At 39.7% G+C, this 18,838-nt stretch overlaps 1 long non-coding RNA gene across 1 annotated transcript; it reads left to right on the top strand.

Moving 5' to 3' along the window:
• Positions 1 to 1,068: 1,068 nt before the first annotated feature.
• On the top strand, positions 1,069 to 17,905 carry LOC137206481 (uncharacterized). The gene is made up of 3 exons (XR_010934669.1): positions 1,069 to 1,207; positions 13,868 to 13,926; positions 17,545 to 17,905. It is a non-coding gene; the product is annotated as an uncharacterized lncRNA (long non-coding RNA).
• Positions 17,906 to 18,838: the final 933 nt, after the last annotated feature.

The raw sequence follows: 18,838 nt of genomic DNA, 5'->3' as shown, positions 1-18,838 counted from the left end.
TAAATAATTACAAATTCTTTTGCGCATTTCAACATGTTTAATCTCTGAAAGATTGAACCTGATCAGGGAGCCCTTATAAACATAGTAAACTTTCTCAATTGCCTTTTCAGGAAATTCTAAGACTTCTTCACACTGGGCTGATGGTAATTAATACCATCCCCACTGTGCACCTGAACACTTTATTATTCCACAAAGGAGAAGACAGGAAGCAGCCTTACAAAAAACAGAAAGCAGAATTAGATGACATCATTAAATGCTGGACACTGCACTGAACTTTGGGAGATGCTTTACAAATCTCAGTGCATGACAAAAGTTTTTTGCACAGGACTCCAGATGTAGAAAGAACTGTGGCTCTTTCCCAGACATATTTACCAATTGTGCTTTACTTTTCCCTTTAAAAATAGTACCTACTTCATAGAGTTACTGTAGTGGTAAATTAATTAATATCTTAAAGGAGTAAGAACACTGCCTGGCACAGAGGAAGTGCCCCCAAACAGTAACAATTCTGACCCTTAATATATTCATATATATTTTTATTATTTCTCATTATAATATATATTATATCTAATATAATATGCCTTATATTATGTAATTATATATAAATGTAATATTATATAATTCTATATATAATATATAGAATTAAATAAAATATATAATTATACATTACATTATATATTATAAATATATTAAAATACATATTTTATTTCATTATAAAGTTAAAATATTTTATTGTAGAATTAAATATTTTTAAATTCTAAAAATATTAATAAACATGAAACATTTTTATTGTTGATATTTGGAAAAAACAAAAAAGAGTAAAAAAAAAAAAGTCACATTTAACCCTTCACCAAAAGATAACCACGGCACTTACAAACGAACATCTCTTTACTTCAGTAAAAGTAGTGGTTCTAAAATGTTTACAAATCCTTTAACATATCTTGCCTCAAAACCTGGAACCTAATTTTCCTCATCTTGAATGAGGGCCAGACGTAGTGATTCATTTGTACCCAGTAAGAAGTGGAGGAAGTGATGATGTGCAACCTCTGAGGAAAGCTGAGTCATTGCTACTTTTGGGTTATCGTTTGGATTGTCACTCTGAGGGAAGCAGGTCACCCTACTGCGAGGACACTCAAGCAGCCTGTGGAGAGACCCATGTGACGAGGAGCTGAGTCCTCCCACAAACAACCAGAACCAACTTGCCAGCCATGTGAGTGACCCAGCGTAGAAAGGGCACCTTCCAAATGCAGCCCCAACCACATCTTTTTTTTCTTTTGGTAGTTTGGCACTGGTTTATTCCAGCCCTTGTGGCCCGTTTGGGGGATCAGGGGGAGCAGGCCACAGGAGCCCACAGGGACAGGGGTCTCGTACCCTCTGTGGCTGCTGCCTATGCCAGGCGGGGCAGGGCAAGGACTTGAGGAGCCCCTGGATTCTGCCCGTGATGCAGTCTGGGTGCTGTTCTGGAAGGGCTGGTTTCCGCTGCCCCAGAGGACTAAGAAGCGGGGGAGGCCCTGGTTTCTGGTGGGTGTCACCTGGGGGCCCTGGTCAGGGCTGGACTGGAGGATCCTGGGGCTCCAGGGCCCCCACGCCATCGGGGTGCTCCACTCTCTCGAACAGGATGAGCATCTCACAGGGTGGGGTCTGCAGGAACAGGTCCACGGCCACAGCCTTGACTGGCCGGAAGGGACTGCCCTTCACCCGGTTCCACGGGGCCCTGCAGAGGTCCACACCACCCACATCTTGACTGTAACTTCATGAAGGGCCAGGAGCTGGAATCTCTCAGCTAAGCCACTTACAACTTCCTGACCCAGAAAACCATGAGACAATAACTGTTTATTTTTGGAGTAATTTATTCCACAGCATTAGATAACTTATACAATGACTAACTATAGTCATGTATAATTTCTAGAATTTCTGTTAGTTTTTTTTTTTAACTAAGCTCCACTGCTTTTCATAAACTTTGATTACAAATTCTATATATGGCTTCATCGCTGTGAATATTTTAACATATTAAGTCTTTTTTAGAAAGTTCTATTATCAATAGTTACGGGGGAACTAATTCTGTCACTTTTTGTGTGTTGATTTCTCACGGGGGTTCATATCCAATAGTTAGTGGACTCCACACCCAGGCACAAAGCAGGCTTGGGATGTAGGTTTCTTATGGTTGGCTCCATCCATCCATAGCACTGGGTAAACAGTAAATTTCCTTAAGGTTGGCAAGTGGGGGAGTTTCCTGAGTTCTCCTTTTACTACTAATTGGTGGCTTTAGACTTTATGCAACAAGCTTATTTCTAGCTCCTGCTCACCCTGCGAAATTGAGGCCTCATCCCACACACTGACACAAAAATCCCAGCTATAAAGTCTTTCCCAGGCCCCTGTGAGGCTCTTCCACCCTTCCCAACACGCAAACACATCCAATTCTGTTCTGTGTTCTCTGAACAAACTCTTCTCAAGCCACCTTGGGTTCTCCTTCTCTCTGTTGATTATCAGAATATCCCAACTATAGAGTCTCTTCCCCTTTAAAAGTCTTGCATCTCAAAATATTACACTCACTGAGACTTTATTTAATTCTATTGACTCAATATTTTTTATTTAAGCCAAATATAAAATATTCCCAAACATGTACGCTTACTTACAAACTTCTCTACAAGGTCTGTTTTTCCACAAATACTATTTAACTCTCCTACTTGTCACTTCATGACCACTACCCATGATCTAGTATATCTGTTAATGTATTAACACCAAAAATTGTAGCAGATATTCTGTACTATTGACTCAAATGCCCTGGTGGATGAGAGGCAGTGCTTCTTGTCATAAATCATGGTTTACTATTCAATTTTGATTGTAATAATCTACCTGTGGTGCAAGGTGTCTATGGCCACGCCACATTGTTGTTCTTTCTTCTTTGGATAAGTGGATGCCTTAGCCTAGTCCTGGACATCTCATAACATGTCAGCTCCCTCCCTGAAGCACAGCTTAGGGGCTGCCACACAACGTGCAGTGGGTCTCAGAAGTACACGGTGAGCACGAGTGTTCCATTTTCATTCAGAACAGCTGCCCATCTGCTGTGGCGAAGAGAGGCCTCAGGGTTAGAAGGGACGGAACGGCTCAGCCTTTAATGTTGTTGCAATATTATCTTGTTGACAAGTGCAGCATCATAAATTTGAATCCATTAGCTAAAAGGATCCATAAATATTTGAATAATGGCCTTTTCAGAGTTTTACCAGTCTATCAAACTTGTCACATGTCCACTTTTTACATTTTTCCTACTGCTGAAAAGAAAAGGGCTAAACTGAATCTCATGTATTTTATCCTCGCTTTCAAAATGGAAATGCTTTGCCAAGCAGAAGTTGATTAACAAAACCACACTAGCATCTGGTGGTGGTAGAGGGTATACTGTCCACTAAACTTGCTCTCCCCTTCCACGTGGTGGTATCCGGCCAGCCAGGGCTCTGCTTCCTAGCCTTGCATCCAGAAACGGCCGGATGACGTGTTCTGGCCCTTGACACGTGAGCAGATATGACATGAGCCCCATTCAGAGAGGGGTTTTATGGAGCCCATATGTCTTCTCTGTTGTCTCTTTTTCTTGCTAGAAACTGAGGAACCTGAGGCAGTGTATGGTGGAGCCAGAAGCAACCTTAGATCTCGAAACACTTCCTGGAATAAAGTAACCCACATGCTTACCATGAACACCAAGACTGGTCTGTTGCATGTGTGAAAATGCACTTCTACTGCATTCAGCTATGGAAATTCTGGAACTGGTTTCAGGAGCCAGCCATACTGCACTTAACAAAGTGACCTATTTGAAGTTAAAATAGTAGCAAAACTACTGATTTTGTTTGTTTGTTTTCACTTTGCAACTACAGATTTCTTTGTTGTTGTTGTTGTTTTCAGAAGAGATGTAAATTCTGACAGAGTGACCCCTCAGTATGTTTCCAGAAGGTGGAGTATGGCCTGGCTCTGTCTCGCTTGTATTAGATCATGAGTCTACCGAGACTATCTGTGTAAACACCTTGGCACCAGGCAAAGGCACCAAGCAGATAGGTACTTAATATGTGTTCTGCCACCTGCTTGTCTGATTCCTAGAGAATTAAGAGCAGCTCTCAATTGACAACTCCCAATAACAGCACGATAAACTCTCACCAGGGAGTTCAGTCTCACACTGTCAAATTGGTGGTTTTGATGGTAGATCATTACATGCAGTTCAACCACATTTATAGGCCTTCTCAAGTCTATCCATAGATGAAACAGCTCAACAGAGCTTCATCCTATATTCCCCTCCCAAACCATTATTGTAAGGAATAACACTCTACCGCTACCCTCTCTGCCTGTGGGACTATTTTAAAGGTTGACATTCATTGAGTTTTTACAATGTGCCAAGTCCTGTGCTAGATGTGCTATAAAGGTTATTCCTCCTGATCCTTATAACAGCACTGTAGGGTTTATACAATTGTCTCCAGGACAGGAGGCTTAGGGAGGTTAACTAATGTGCCAAAACTTACACAGTTGGTAAGTCGAGAAACACGGATTTAAATTCAATTTTGCCTTGTTCCAATTCCACAGGCTATGGGAATCTCATAGACAACATTAGGAACATCCACACAATATACTGATTTTCTAACCCCGGGTTTCTCAACCTTGACTTATTGAACTTTGGGCCAGATAATTCTTTGTTGTAGGGGTCATCTCGTGCGCTGCAGGGTGTTTCGCAGCATCCCTGGCCTCCACCGCTAGATGCCAACAATACCTCCCTGGGTTGTGACAACCAAAAACGTCTTCAGACATTGCCAAATGTCCCTAAAGGAGAACATTATCCTCAGCTGAGAACCAGCATCATAACCTAATGTTAGAAATAGATGTTCATCCCTTGAGGAACTGAGGCAGTACCTTCTTTCTGATTAACAAAATTATGTAAGTGACCATGTCTCCATTTTCACTGTGGCTACCAAGAAGCTCAAAGACAAATTTAAGTTTCAACGATAGCAAATAAGTATTTCCAAAGTCCTGAGCAATTTCCATTCATCCCTAATTCTTGATCTACTCTGTCTTTTCCCCTTCCTTCTTTATTTCTCTACTTATACTTTTTCCCATTATATACGTCTTTCTCTACTTGAAGTTATTTGAAATACTTCACAGAAGATCCAAGGTAAAAATAAAAAACATTTTTATACTGATTTTGAAATCAACTTGCTTAATTATTTGATCAAAGGTGAATCTTTCTAGGAATGATAAATATTCCTGTTTTCTCTTTAAATCTTTTCAATAATTCTCTCTGATACTAAAAAAATCAAAGTTGGACTAAGAAACTGAAATTTATTGAAATTTTCTGGCTCTCAGAATCATATTTTAAAATGGGTTCAGGCATAGTAAAAAAAAATAATAAAAAGAATAATTTTTAAAAAGAAGCTAGAAAAGCTTTGGAAATTTTTTTTTCTTCCAGTGTTCTCATTGCAAATGCTGAAAATGATTATTTCATTAAAATATTTTTATTACTAAGTTTAGAAGGAAAATATGTTGTGATAAGATGGATACCTTTCTAAGATGTTTGTCTAAGATTTCGCTGCCACCCATGCTCTAAACTGATACACAGAGACAGATCCAGCTAGTTGACAAACTCCACTTTTAGAATTCTACCACATGTTTTCACAAATGAATTTTCCAGTCTGTCAATTAGTGGGGAGATAAAAATTGGGTCCAGAACAAAGGATGACTCAGAGGCTCATTTGGATTTGGGATTTCTGGTTCTGCTTTGACAGATTTGGAAGAAGAGGCAAAACATTTCCTGTAAATACCATCGCCGGGATGGATTCTCACTCTCTCTTTCCTTCATCAAACAGAAATCTATATTGTGTCTTGAGTTGAGCCCCAGAGAAATTATCAATATTCACACATCTGGCACAAATCTGTTGGAAGGAAAAAAAAATCATGATGCCATCTGTATTTCTTCCCTCGTTTTATAGCATAGCTCCAGTATCCTGTAGTCATTTTGTCACACAGTCTTGTAAATATAAAGTTATATTACTTGGCTTGTTTGAGGACAATGTTCATCACAAGAGGAGGATGAGGAGATGATGTCACTGCCAGGGGAAAAAAAAAAGAAGAAGCTCGCCTTTCCCAATCCCCCACCTTCCCTGGAGTACGAAGGAGCCAAATTTCATCAAGTTTGGCACAGTTGTGGGAATTAACATGACTGAAATGTATGCCAGATTTCAAAACAATTTCTAACAGTTTCTGTGAGACCGTGTAAGCAACTGAAAATTGACATGTTGTGTTGTGCCCGAGTCAGCCAACTGCTGTCACTGCATAATTAGATTTTCCTGCATGAGAGGAGAATTTTCTTTAAAAAATTATGAAATAAGGCAGAAACTAATATAAAGTATAAGTGGGCCCGTTATTTGCAAAGAGGTAGCCTTCTGCTGAAGAATGACTTTGGACATACACACGTGCTCCCAGAAGAGGCCAATGGCCCTGGCTTTCTGTGCTTCATGTGCAAGAAATGCCCTTTGCAAAGGGAAGAGGATTTTCAGCACGGGCCAGATGGAAGCGGGCCCACTTGGCTGCCCAAGGACTGGCTGAAACCCAGAACTAAGAACAGATTTGGAGCTAATGAATGTATGTTATTTCCTTCTAATACAGGATAATAGATGTGGCAGAATATGTGGGTGTCCCCAATCTTTATTCTCCTGTCTTCAATAGTGACAGTAGTTTTTGTTGAGCATGAGGTCACTCAGCAAAAGACTACATTCCCCAGGCTCTCTTGTACCCCAGTGTAATCATCTAACTGGGTCCTGGCCAATGAGACATAAGCAGAATGTAAATTTCCAAATTCTATGTCATTTCCTTAACAGGAAAAGCGGGTACCCTCCTTTTTCTCCCTTCCTGTCTTCTGAGGGCAGTATGGTCATAAGCCATCTTTGACCATGAGTTTGAGATTCATACCATGTGGATGTGGGCTGCTCCCTAGATATAGCAGAGCAATAAGATAAAAAGAGCCACATCCCTGATACCTTTCAATTGCCATACCAACCCTGGATGACCTCCTGGAATGTTCCATGAGAGAGAGGCCAGTTACTGCTTTGATTAAGCCAGTGTAATTTTGGATGTGTTATAATGACAGACTTTTCTGTATCCTAACCAATATTGCACACTTGGAGATGAACTTCAGAGTTTATAAGAGCTCTTGCAGGCAGGAGAGTGTTTATACCCCTGGACACGTGTAGTATCTTTGTTTCCTAACCGTCCCCTTCAAAGTAGATACCCTTTTCCCAAACGACCTTCTCTCTCTGAAAGGTAAAACATGACTCAAAATATCATTCATTCATTCATTCATGATGAGGTGATTACAATTATTATTACAATTTTACAAATGAAGAAACTATAAGTTAGAGAAGCGTAGTAACTCTTCTCAAATTACACAGCAAATAATTTGTTTTTTCACATCATTGAAATAAAGCAGTGGAACCAACACTAGAACTCAGGTCTGCTGACTTCAAAGCCAGTGATTTTAAAATCTCCTTTGCTCCTCAACTATATTTTATATAAGGTTTCTTTGAATTGAATTTCTGAGTAAAAGTTTCAGTGTGTTTGCAAAAAAAAAAAGGTTAATTAAAAAAATTAAATTAAAAAAATCTTATGTAAAGATTTTTTTCTTGTGGCCAATAACAGAAACCCTTAACTCAAACTGGCTTACTTATTAATGGGGCCTTATTGGCTTATGTAACTAGAAAGTCCACCGCCAGGACTAGTTCAGTTCTGGCTTGATCCTGGGCTGGAACAATGTCCTCAAAACATAATTCTTGCCATCTCTTACCACAGCTATTCTTCAAGTTCACTTCACTCCCAGGTTTCATATGATATTTCACCTTATTTAATTCCAGCAGAAAGGAGCCCTACACTACTTGGTCTGATTGGTTTATGGGCTTGTCTGTCAACTAATAACTATGTGTCCTAGAGGATTCAGGGCTCTGATAGGTCAGACATGGATTACCTCATAAATCCCAACCAGGCCACAGACTCTTAAGAGTGGAGGAAACATGGCTCTCAAGAGGCCAACAAGAGTCCTGCCCCAAAAGAAAAGGAAGTGGATATTGGATAGGCAACAATGACCAATACTCACTGTACACCTCTTTATGTACTCAAAGCTGCCCTATCACAGGAATCTGAACTTACGTTTTATTACCCTTTCCAAACGCTGGCCTAAACTATTGCTATTTCCCCATAGTATCCTTCACTGATTCCCAGTCCTACCCACATACTCACGAAGTACACACAAATGGTACACACACACACACACTCATACACACACCATTCATTCCTCTGCCCAGTGCTGTTCTAATTTCCCTAAAAACCACTTATTTTCTGGAGGCAGCCAGCACTTCCAAGGGTGATACTGCACCATGGTGCTGGACTCAGGTTACTAGTATTTGTAGTCCAGGTCTATAATCTCAAGCAAGTAACCTTCGTAAGCCTTGATATCTTCATGTGAAGTGAAATCACAATCATTCCTACCTCACAGAGTTGCTACGAGGACTAAAGAATTCATATAATACTCTAAGCACACGATCTAAACTCACAGTATGTGCTAGCCAGTATAGGTAGTAGGTCATGGAGGCCCCCTCTTTAGTTCTCCTTCCTCTAGGGAGCCTTAATTTCTCTGAACAATCTGGCCTAAACTGCCCTTGTTTGAATTTCCATAATACTTAGAATTGATACAGTATGTATTGGCTATAAGGCATACATCATCTGCAGTGATAATCTGTCAGCCCAGCAGTCCAATCCCTGTGACGGAGATTGTCCCCATTCTCACGCTGGGACTTTAACCCCCGTTGAAGTCTATAGATCTGGAGTTAGACAGACCAGGGTCTAAGTCGGAGCTTTACTATTTACTAGCTATGAGATCATGGGCAAATTATTTAATTTACATAAACTTCAGTTTTCTCTTCTGCAAAATACAGTTGATGTCAAACATAAACCAGGCAATATATACATAGTACTTTAGTGTGGTTCCAGACACATAGTAGGTGATTAATAAATGGCAGCCGTTGTTCTATATTACACGTAGTTTCAACCTGCTTCAGTGCTTCAATTCTCCACCTTAATCATCCTAATAAATGGTCATGGAATTAGTTTAATTGTTCTAAAGACCTCTTCTATGCATGACCGGATCAATCCCCAGACATATTTTGTAAATACCATTAGTCTACATGGTCATATCAGAGTAGAAGTCACACTCAGATTGACTAAAAAATTCTAGCAGTCAAGTTCAGAACAGGGATAACGACAGAGAACTAAGAAAGATTGAGTTCCTATTACGAACTGAAAATGCAATCGAGATTAATTTATCTCATTTGTTCTTCCAACAATCTTGGATAACAAAACATCCTAATAAGCAGTGGCTTAAAACAACAAAAATGTTATATTTTCACAATCTGGTGGCCTGTAGTTTCTCTGGTGGTTTCATCTGGCATTCATACAACTGCATTCAACTACACAGGCAGGTGTGTGTTCTGTAATGTTAAATTGGCCTCACTCATACATCCAGCAGGTACTGCTGGCTGTCAGCTAGAGCACCTTGGTTCTCCTCCATGTGTTCACTTATGTAAGCCAAACTGGCTCTCTTGCAGTATGGTGGTCTCAGGGCAGAGTTCCAACAGGGCAAGCCCCAATGGGCTGGCTCAGCTTACACAACCCATCACAATGGGCAATGATGTTCCATTGGCCAAAGCAAGTTACATGGCCAAGACCAGAATTAATCTATTCTGTCTCTTAATGAGAGATGTAGCAAGGAATTTATGGCCTTTTAAAATCTGTCACAGAGAGTTTAAACAAGGTAGCATATGGCAACCAAGTGGCAGAGTTTAGAATCAAATTCAGATCTGAATGTTCCTATACTCTTTCCAATATATCAAAAGGTCTCAAAACAGTCCAAGAATGATGGTTTTCCATAATCAGTCAGATTTATACTTTCTTTCTTGTAACATAGATTAGAGTCCTTACCAGGTAACAGCATCATTTCTAGCTCTGGGGTAGAGCAGTATACAAGAAAAGCAAAAACTGGGCCTTCAGAAAGCTAAGAACATGTAACAATGTCAGATTAATAGGATGGGGGTGACCAGAGGAGGGGGAAACTCTAGCTTGACTGGCCAGGAAAGGCTATTCTTGGAAGACGTGAGACACGAATGGAGAAATGAAGGCAGCCATGGGAAGACGATTCTAAGGAAAGTGTCCAGGAAATGTAAAATCCCCAAGGCAAAAAGGAGCTTGGTGTTGTAAGGGCAGAGATGAAACAATGTTTAGAGCAGAAAGGGCAGAGGAAAATAGTAGGGGAAGGCTTGTGAGAGGTGGAAACTACAGTTTATGGGATCTCAGAGGCCATGAAAAGGTGTTTGAATTGTATTTGAATTGAAGCAGGAAGCAACTGGAGCATCCTGAGCAGGGGACCAATGTGATCTAGTTTATATCTGATCTGGGTAACCCTTGGTGAGACACTGTAGTTCTGGCCACCATGTGGTATGGAGATTAAACAGCAGCAAGAGGGGAAGCAGAGCTCAGCTGGAAAGTTAAGTGCTGACAGTAGCAACGGGCATGGAGAGAAGAGGAGGTTCTGTGATGTGCTTTGGTATAGGGTTTATAAGACTTTCTGGTGGATTTCCTGTGGGATGGAGGTTAGTAGAAACAGAAAACTATAAGTAGGATTGAGGATATCAGCGAACACCACTCACTGGGGCCACAGGTCATCAACAAAGCATGAGCCTACTTAATCTTGAAACTGAATGTCTTTGTTTCACTTAGTTTTCAAAAAGCACGAATAGGAGTCTCTTTAAAAATTATTTTCAAGTTCATACAAGTGTGGTAGGTGAAAAAGACAAAATGCTTTAATGATGTCCAAAGGGAGGAAAAAGGAGTCAGAAATGGATACTTTCTCTTTGCTGAGAATGCATTAATCCAGTTTTCCCAATCATGTTCTCTGATTAGAATGTAGGCATTCACCAGTAAACTACAAGGTGGTCAAATCTAATAATGAGAAAAGAAGAGATGAACATCATGTTGTCTCTACGGACACTTAATGGATGGTACATTCCAATACAGTGCAGCAATCACGGCCTCAGCACTATTTCTCAATAAAACTGAGACACGTTAGCTTCTCCCTAAACTACTTTCTAATCCCTATACCCACCCACCCCCCAAAAAATTTATATATCTTAGCCTCAAAACACTTAAATCAACCCATATCATTCAGGAGGCAACTGCACCTTGTCAAGGCAAGAGATCTGGATCCCCGTTTTATCTAATAAATGACATCCTGAGACTTAATTCCCTGTTGTCTGCACATTTTTCCTGCATAAAGCTCCCCAAACAATAAACCATCTTTCTGTCTTGTCCATCACGTATGGGCTCATTACTTCACACATCATAATTATAATCAACGAACAAAACTCAAGGAAGAAAAGCCAAACAATGAAATGGTACTTTTTTCTTAACATCAGTGCAACTCTATGTGATTAAGCGTGTAACAGTACGGATGGGTGCTCGGGATGATTTCTGTGCAGCTCTTTTACATTTTGCAGATTTTCCGAACGGGTCCAACTACCTCAGGAGGGGGAAAAAAAGCTCTTTTTACCTTTAAGACTTTGAAGTCTGATTTTTTAAGTGCACAGATAAGTTTAATGCCTAAATTGAAAAATGAGAAGAATACCCGTAGGGAAAAAGGAGCTTATTGCTGCCTCCCTGAAGTTCATCAAATGTTGTCACATATTTCTCTAACATTTTTGACTTGGTTAAGTGCAAATTTAGGTGAACACACTCTCTTTCCCAGGGTTCATGGCAACAGAAATATAATATGTATTTTCTGATTAATGAGTTCAGCTCTACTGTCTAAGGGATCTTAGGCAAACAGTGTTTCCTAGAGGCAGAGGACTGGACAAAATGACCTCACATTTCCCTTATTTCTTGACTTAGTTTTTGCTAACTTTTTAAGCACTCATTTCATATACTTTCTTAGGTATATTTGTGGCATATAATAACCTGAAATCCCCATTCTCAGAATTTACATCCTCAGCAACTCTACGTATAAGTTTCTCCCATGACTATGGAGAAAATACAAATTAGGAATTAAGTAAATGGATGAATGTTAATAAAGCTCACCTTTACTCTCATCAATTAAGTTACTATACCAGCTGGAAAATCAATGAATTACAGTTCATATGATTATTGAAACACTGCCACGCACACAAGTCCAGATTCTCCTTCAATGTGTGATGTGGGGCCGCAGTGCCTAATTCACTGATGATAGGTCAGACCCCCTTGCTAGTCTCCCTTTTCATTTTGTAGTTATCACTCATGCCACTTCATATGGCTTGTGGTCATCAGGGAAAAACTGACAATATCTCTCAGGCCATGATGAAACCAGTCTCAACTAGGAAGCTTCTGAAAAGTGGACCCTAAATAACAAGGCTGCCTCTGAGAAGACCGTGTATATAAACTGTGAATATCTCACTCTGCACTCTAAATAGTTCCCTGAATCTTTGTCTCCTATTAGCTACGTGGCCTTGAGCGTGAAGCTGAAACACTCTGTGCCTCAGTTAACTTACCTGCTAAATTACGGGGTTATAGTAAGGATTCAGTGAGTTGACACTTACAAAATTCTCAGGGCAATATTTGGTAAGTGTTAAATACTAGTACTGATGGGGCTGTTGTTATTATTATTATCTCTTCCTTTAGCGAACTTCCTGATCCAGCTGCTTAAGCCCCTCCACCGAGAAGCCTTCTTGACTCCCATCAGCGAAGTTAGGCATTTCTTCTTCCATAATTCCACACTTCTTCCAGTCCTTAAGTAATTTTTATTATAATTATTTGCTCTTACATTCATCTCCCCCACTGACCCCTGTCTACCCCTTTGGTTGATGTCTTTCCAAAGTAGAAAAAACACCTTCTGTGTATCCACCCTAGGTACTAGCATATCTCCTTGCACATGTGAATGAAGAAATGAATTTGCTCTTGGAAAATCTACTGGTAAAAAATGTAGGTGGGTGGGTTCAAAACATCAGTGCAAAAACAAAGCATTTTGCTTACGCTTAATATCTTTAAAGTTCATTTGAATTAGAATATCGCCGTTTTGCAAGAATAAAAGAATGAATCTACTCAAGGATCATCAATGGCTACTCCATCAGAAAAAAAAATAGATACAACTATACATTATATGTCTCCTGATGGATGTACCAATACTACCTCTAAAATAGCCCTGCCTTTCACACAAAAAAAGCAAGCCTTAATTACATCAAGCCTCTTTATCAATCAATTTACAGGAAATACAGTGGACAGAGGAACATGTTATATGACACTATGATGATGAAATTAGTAAAATTCAGACTGTGAGAATCTCTACTGAGCAAACTGTAAGATAAATGACCAAGTAAATTTCAGGGGGAAAAAAAAGAAGGAGAAAACTGCAGATTCAGAGACTTTAAGAGACAAGTCAGTCAATTGCAATGTGTGGATTGTATCTGAATCCTGATTCAAACAAATTCTAAAAATAAATTGAACACTGACTGGATATTTGAGAATTATCATTAACTACCTTAGGGTTGCTAAGGTTATTTTTTCAAAATGCCCTCAGCTTTTATAGATATATACTGAAATATCTACAGATGAAATAGTGTTACATGTCTGAGATTTTCTTCAAAATAATCCTGGGTGGGTAGAAATTTAGATAAAACAAGATAGAGTAAGAGCTGAAGATTGTTGAGGTTGGGTGATAGGTACACAAAGGTTCATGGTACTGTTCTACTGTGAGTGTGTTTATAATTCTTTATTATAAACTTAAAAATGAATAATTCCCTGTATGTTAAAAGAAGTTTTATGTTTCCTCTAGATCTCAAACACCAATATGATTTTGATTTTGCTATCCAGTGGACCAGATGCACTTATAACGTAAGTGTCCAATCGTTGTTTATTGGATTGGATTTTCTTGTTTGTTAATTCTTTGGTATAACATATACTTTCAACAGTAAATTTATCAGCTGAAGAACAAAGTTATTGTTAAATATTCAGTAGTAAATGTAACACTAATAATTATATTAATAATAGCTAATAATTAATGAATGCTTACTTCCTTGTCACCATGAATATTAATTTACACGGAGTTCTTGCAGAACTTCATGAGCTGAGGTACGTTATAAGACACCATGGGGATGCAACTACCAACACAGAAACTGAAGCTTTGTGGGATGAAGTTAACTTACCCATGATCACATGATAAACGGCAGAGCCAAGGTCACACCAGATCTTCCATACTTCAAAACCCATGACCCCTCCCACCTGGAACCTTTCCTTATGGGTCAGGTAGGGTAGGTGACTCAAAATAAGAATAAAATAAGATTCCTTTTCGTAAGAAGCACTACAGAGACCTGATCTTAAGTCAAATGGCTACAGAGAGATGGGTAGGAGTGGGAAAAGTTTTCCTAGATGAACTGAGATGAGTACTGGAGAGGACGGCTGAGTTCACACAAGTGTTAAGAACAGGTCTAAGACAGGAAAACAAGACAACCAAAAGCACAGAGCAAAGATTCATAACCTGTGGCCCAGCCAAACTTTTAATTTGGACTGCGTAAGATTTAAAATATTTTGGAATGACTTTCCAACATTCAAAACTCATAAAATTTCACACGTAAATGTGTATTTCTGGGGTTTAAAAAAATTGGAAGCTTTGGCAATGCTAGGCCCATGTTTCTACATAGTCATTAGAAGTTCCGAAGCAGGGGAGAGATTTGCTGAAAGTAACATTTTAGGGACTAGCATGGAGACTGCATTTAAGGACGAAGATGCTAGAATCAGAAATGCTTTTTAAGTCTGGACTGAAATAATGAGGTCCCAGCCAACTTAGAGGCGTAGGGGACAGAAAGAAAGGGGGAAAACAATCCATGAACAGAAGTGGCAACAAGACTTAAGAAGTAAAGGTATGTGACCTATACCAAGTCATACTTTGCTTCAGATCATCTAACCTCCATGACTGGAAGATGAGAGGTTTGGGGAGGAAACTTCATCATATCAGGCTCATTAGAAACCAGGGAAGATGTTAGTTTTGTGTTGTAACCTTCTGGGAGATGGTGACACAAGAGATCAGCACAGAAATGTATTTAAACTAGACAGCAATGTAGTAACCACATTGATACCTTGTAAATACTTAGAAATAGGGAAACAGGATTTGTTGAAGAGGGAGGAGATGTAGAGGTTGGGAAACTGTTCAGTTCTGTAGTGACAGTTTCAAAAGACACGAGACCAACCTAGTCAGCCCTCCGCTGAAGAATTTTACAATGAGGTCAGAGAAAAGAGATACAGAACAGGCAGCTAGAGGCTCATGGCCAGTGTAGATCTGAGGAAGCCAAAGCAAAGGAATAACAGTGTGTCCAGGGAAAGTTTCTTGAAAGTATCACTTCTTCTTTAATCATATCATGAAGGAAGAGTAGGTACAGCACAAAAATGTGGAATCAGTATAACAAAGTTTGCACTGATCCAACCAATATTGGATGAGTTTCTACTAAGTAAAAAACACATACAATATACCTCTCCATGTGCTTTATTCTTCCTCATAATGCTTGGCAATGCCAGATATCACATTGTACTTGCTTGATTCTTGCCTATCTCCCCCAGAACGATAACAAGCTCCATGAGAGCATCTCTCGTTTACCAGGGTATCTTCAAGGCCTAGAACAGTTCCTGAAATATAGCAAGTTCTCAATAAATATTATTTGAAAGGGTCCATCCTCACAGTGTTCACAGCCTCAGGTGAACAGAAAACTGAGCAAGCAATTATAATATGTGACCAGCATGAGTAGTTCAGGAGGCTAGGAGAGCACAGAGGTGATGCCCTGACATGTCAACTGAAAGAAAAGCTACTGTAAAATCCCTACCTCCCAGAAAGAGAAACAAGAGAATTTACTCTCATTGCATATTTATTAAATGGACTGTACCAAAAGACACACAACCCAATGCTACAAGGATGATGAAATCGCATCGTTTCTCACTTCTGTCTCCAGCTAACACAAATCTTATACAAGGGGGAAAAAATGCCACATGCGATTTTGTCACTGAATTTACTGGTCCCTAGTATCACTTAAATGAGGGTGGAGAGAAACAAGCTGGACATGAACAAGTCCATGTCATTCATGGGTTGTACAGAATCATCTCAGCATTGGTGGAATTTAGGGCACTGGATGAAATTTTTGTGTGTGCATGTGTGTTTTCAATGAGAGATCATTCTAGCCTTTATGAAGGAAGTCAGTGGACAGTTATTATGCACTCTGAAGGGCTGTAAAGCCCTTCCCCTCTCACCTCTGCTAGCCAGTCTGGACATCAGGGCAAACACCAGAACCCAGCTTATCAAAATGTTTCTGTTGCAAAACAGCAAGAAATTGTCAGATATGGACGGTGATGCTGACTTCTCGATAAGGGGAAAAAAGGACCTAAATTAGACTTCTATAAAAAGAATATTGCATATTTATTTCCACAATAACACACAGGAAAAACGTTAGTCAAGAAGCAAGCAATTGGGTGAATAAATAAGCTTGTCTTTGTTCTCATCAATTAAGTTATTACATCAGTTGGAAAACCAGTGAATTATAATACAGATGTTTAATGAAACACTGCTGAGCCTATAAGTCAAACTCCTATTTTGTGGTGTGATTTTGGCTGCATAGTTTTGTGTGTGTTAAACCGTATTTATTAGCTGATACCCATTATTACTTTGAGCAAGGTATAATTCAGTTGTCAGGCTCCATCGCAGGCAAGGAGATTTAATCAGTAAGAGCCGCTTTGCGACTGAGTATAAAACAATGTGGGTTTCATGAAGCAATCACGGCAGTGTGAAAAAATGGGATTAATTAGTATTGTATAAGAACAGGCAGCATGCTCATTAAAACCTTGTGAGGTGGCTCTTGATAAACTGCCACTTGATAGGACCGCATTAATGTGACAAGGCAAAGACTTCATTTCCAAATCCTTTCTGATGGTATCTTGCTTTTAAGTTACCTGGAATGACCCTCCTTGGCATTCTGAATACAAAGATCAAAATGACTGCCAGGGACCCAGGTGCCACCTGGACCGAGGAAGCCGAGCATAGATGGGGAAGCTTCAAAGACAACTTTTTTTGAACTTGCAGTCAAACATGAATCAATAGCTGTAAATGAGGCAGCGCCGGGGTGGGGGTGGGGGGGGATGAATTTGCATTCGCACTCCGCAGGTTGGGCAGAAAGTAATTTGACAATTGGCAACCCACCTTAATGAAGGCCACATACAAATCCTCTGTTTGTTTACCCAATGCTGGTAGTGTTTGGAAATGTATACGTCCTGAGGAAGATAGCAGGGGCTCGAGAGAGCCTGGGGGGCGGGGGGGGGGGGAGCTATCAGAGAGAGAAAGGAAAGCAGTATCTCCGAGAGCCTCTCTGCGCACTTCTCTCTTCGCGCACACTAATTATTTGCGTTTCCAAAATGCCTCTCTTACTTCCTAAAATGAATAGTTATTTTTTGCTTTGTTTTGTTTTGTTTTCACAGCAAAAGCATCTGCACATGAGAAAAGCCCTGTGAGAACAATCTGCTTTGGATAAGGAATATTTTTTTGATGTGCTTTAGACCTGTTTTCATCTTTGGGCATCCGATATGATTCTCTTTCAAACCTGTAACAGTTTGGGTTGGGTCTTCAAGCTGCAGTCGTTTTGGGGAGGGGGTTGGATTTCAAGCTAACGTCACCAGACCTTGGAGGATCTTCTTTTACCTACATCCCACCAGCTTCCATTTTCCTGGTGACTTCTACTAACACAGCATATAAGGCAACTGTATAAAGAGCAGGTATTTGTTGGGTCTATTTCTAGGATGGAAAATGCACTCAGAAACCTCAAAAGTTTCTGTTCCTCCACCCCCAACTGTGTGTGTGTGTGTGTGTGTGTGTGTGTGTGTGTGTGTGTGTGTGTGTATATGTATGTATGTATGTATATATAAAGCTTGTTAAATCTGACCATCATATTAATTTAATGCTTTCTGTCATGAAGCTCAAGGTCTTGGCTCACAATTATAGGTTGTTTGCAATTGAACTTGGGTAATTCCACTGCAGTCTGCAGATTTGAGGCACCGGGCAGAAGAAGTCAGGCTACCTGAGCAGACTAGATAGGATTAAGCGCACTGCTTTATCAAGTGATGTGTTGCAATATTATTAATTTAAACCCTAACATCTCATTGTTATGATCCGAGCTGCATGATGTAATGCAATATGACAGCCATTGAGCTCATAGAAAATGGAATTCATCTCTCAAAATTTCGCACAAAATAAAGGCACAGAGACAGACAAAAATAAAGGGAGAAAGACAGACAGATAAATACCTTTAATTTTTTTTTTCTGTATCCAAATGAGTCTGCCTCTGTCTGGCAGCGTTAGGAGTATTATATATCATCAGCCCATTTGCCCAGAGATCTCCGCCATCTTATTTATTCCTCTGTTAGGGAAAGTATTGTATATGTTCCTATTTTGTTTCTTTTATTTTAGCAAGTGAATTGCATAGTAATACACTGTAAGTGGTGGTGCAAGCATCACCACTTAGGCATGACACAGTAATAGGAAATTTTCTGCCCCTCTTAGCTTGATGAGAACCTCCTGCAAAAACTGTACAACCCCTTCAGGTAGTAGCCACCTACTTGATTTATAATCCTACAGTGGCGGAAGAGGTTAGCTGGGTAATTTAAATCACTAGATTTCACTAATGAACTAGGGCCAGGGAGAAAGCACTTTACATTGTAAAGGCTCCATTTCACCTTCCTTATACCCCACATACTTTATCTCCAAATTTTTACATTA

The sequence above is a fragment of the Pseudorca crassidens genome, chromosome 15 (assembly GCF_039906515.1).
Source record: "Pseudorca crassidens isolate mPseCra1 chromosome 15, mPseCra1.hap1, whole genome shotgun sequence".
Taxonomy (NCBI): Eukaryota; Metazoa; Chordata; class Mammalia; order Artiodactyla; family Delphinidae; genus Pseudorca; species Pseudorca crassidens.
Note: the sequence above shows the minus strand (reverse complement) of the source record. Positions and strands in the feature narration are given on the sequence as shown.